Raw genomic sequence first — 3,088 nt, 5'->3', positions numbered from 1 at the left:
AGCAAAACAATTATGATTCACTGAAGGCTCAAATGACAGTTGGCAATTTTTAACAGTAAGGTACTTTTTAATTAAGGTATGTACTTCTTTTTAGACAATGCTAGTGCACAACTGAATACTACAGCATAAATATAACTTTTATATGGACTGAGAAACCAAAAGATTTATGTGACTCACTTTATTGTGATATTTGCCTTATTTCGGTGGCTTGAAACCAAACTGGCAATATCTCCAATGTATGCCTGTACTTGTTAAATTAATTTTTAATGACCCAGTGTTTATCTACTCCTAAAATAATGGATTTCACTCAACTGCTCTTAAATCTGTTTGCAAAACTGTAACAATAAAACACAACAGCCATTATCTATCTGAGATGTTTCTCTACTTAAAAAAAAAAATCACAAAATGGCCTTTATAAATTATCTGAGAAAGTTTGGCACTTGGGAGCACAGCAGCAAGTACTTCTAGAAAAGCTGACTTTTCTAAGTGTTAAGGTTATCAAAGATCAAACAAACAAGATATAAGAAAAAAAAATTGGTACTTTATCAACACTTGTAATCTTTCATAGTATTTAAGTAAGCCAAAGAGCTGTGTGTTTTAAAGGAATTAAAATGGCATCTTTCTACTGAACACCTTTAAAAGATCAAGCAGAAATGGCCCAAGTGCCTCTGAGAATCAAAACTGTTTGTAAATTTCCACTCAGTGTCACTCCGAGATGATAAGAGTACACCGTGGACTTATCAGATAGAGAACTGTCAGTAACAGAAGGCCACTGACAACTCTGCTTCAAGGCCAAGCTGGGAAGTTAGGTGTATCAAAAAGAAAAGGAAATGTTTCTTTTCCTCCCCCCAAGTGCATCTGACACGGGGACATGAGGGCAGCAGCATCTTTGCCTGGTACCTAAATGTCCCAGCATGCTGTGGCCTAACGGGAGGGCTTCAAATTGTACCCAGGAAATCCCAATTTCTTTTCACTTCTGAATGGCCCATGACACTCAACTGATATATGGGTGAGGGCACAACCCAGACAGCCCATGCCCAGCATTAGCACAAAAGGCCAGCGTTGGACATAAACCCAAAATTCCTCCACAATCCCGTGAAGCATATGGGAAAGATCCCATTGCAAAGTCAAGGGAGAATCCAACCAGGAAGCTGGTGTTTTCTGCTTGTATGGTTTTTGTTGAATAACCGACACTCCTTTAAGATGCTGTGCATGACTCTCTTGTTCATAACCATAACGTCATGTAAAAATATCGAGCAGCAAGCATTTAAAGCTCCCCCTCTCCCAGCTCCACTCATTCCTGCTCTTTTGTGCGTCATCTCCTCAGCAGGAAGGAGATACCAAAGACAACAAATACTGAGGCACTGGAAGTCTTAAGTCAAATCCTGGTGTGCTACTCCAACACTGTGTAACCTTGGACAGGCCACCTAACCCTTCTGGGAACGTTTCCTCAGCTGTGAGAGAGGAAGAGATGTCTCACAGTGGTTGCAAAGAATAAACATGTCGGAGCACGTAGCACAGGGGCTGGAATATAGGTATTCTCTGAGTACGTACAGTCATCTTACTCATTGTTCTCAGCTTCTTTACATCATGACTCTTTAACCTCTGACCCTGGCCTTGCAAATGTAGAGATAAACCATGGTAAATCCAGCCTCACAAAGGACCTAACCTATCAACGCAGCAACAGCGAGAGCAGCATATTAAAAACCACGTTTAGATGGTGGTAGACTGGGTCTGAAAGTAGACTAGGTCTTTAATATAAACCTGCCTATATTATCCAAAAGAGTTCAACTATAGACAGCTTCATTTGAAAAGAACTGTTTATTTTTCCACTCTGTTCTGACAATAATCTTTAACCACCTCACTAACCAGTATTCTTCTCATTTCATTCAAAAGATTCAAGACTGAAGCTAAGTCAATTTTATATTATTTTTAATGAAAATAACTTTACTAAGAATATCCCTTGTGCTTATTCTCCTAGCTGATCAAATATAAAAGTACCTGACAGGTCCAAACTCCTGGCTTACACAAACTGCTGACCTAACATGGCACTTCCCATCACTGCTATCTAAAACACAGGAAATGTCAAGACTGAATGGCTAAAAGAATTAGGATAACCTAGCCTCTAAAAACCCTGAAAAACAAAATCATGTTTGAATGGATAATTCATGATTCAAACAGTCCAGCATTTAAATGGTATTAACTACTCTACTAAAGATCTATTTAATGCACTTAGGTAGGACTTTTTATTTCCATGAAATTGGATCTTTGGTTCAAAATTTAATCTCCTACCAAAGACTCTGAACTATATAGGTGACATAACAGTGAGATAGGCTCTTAACATTTCATTGCCAGGAATATAAATGAAATTGATCAGATTATTTGCCAAATGTTTCTTCTTCAGTAGGGCTAAGTTTTCCCCTAAATGGCTGTCAGAGATAGGAGCAAAAAGCAGACACTGAGTATTAAAGTTGTATTTTCCAGCTTAATCTTCCAGGACTCAAATTCAGGCATGAAAAATCAGTGTGTGTAAAAAATTGATTTGTTATATAGTTTATTAGTTTATAGGACCTTTGTTTGGGAGGAATAAGCAAGGCCTAAGTGGTCAGATATTTTGACAAGTCAAAAAATTGGCTAAAATGAAAGATATAAGACATACTATTGGAACTACATATTATAATATTCCTTCTGAATATTGTCACTATCATTCTCATGACATTAGTAATCATGGAAAAAAGTTACAATTTTACAGAATCCAAAATTCCTAACAATCTTCCTTCTTTCTCTCTTATTGAAGTTTTTCAAAATGTTCCAAAGGAGGAATGTACTCTGTCCTATCTGAAGTTACTCTTACTTTACTGCTATGGTCCCAGGATACAGAAGGGCAGAAATATTGTTTGTTCAAATTTCAGATTCATAGTGGTCAGTGAATGATCTATTCATAGGTAAACAAAGATAAAATGACACTATGACCAAAGCTTTCTAAAACTCTTAGCCTAAATTTATAAGTCAACAATGTTAGAAAGATGTGTGTAAAAATTACAGCAAGCCTTTCCTGCCAAACACAGAGGAAATGAATCAAACCATG

This window comes from Propithecus coquereli, unplaced genomic scaffold (genome assembly GCF_000956105.1).
Source record: "Propithecus coquereli isolate 6110/MARCELLA unplaced genomic scaffold, Pcoq_1.0 Scaffold273, whole genome shotgun sequence".
NCBI classification, from domain to species: domain Eukaryota; kingdom Metazoa; phylum Chordata; class Mammalia; order Primates; family Indriidae; genus Propithecus; species Propithecus coquereli.
This window is presented reverse-complemented; position numbering follows the sequence as displayed.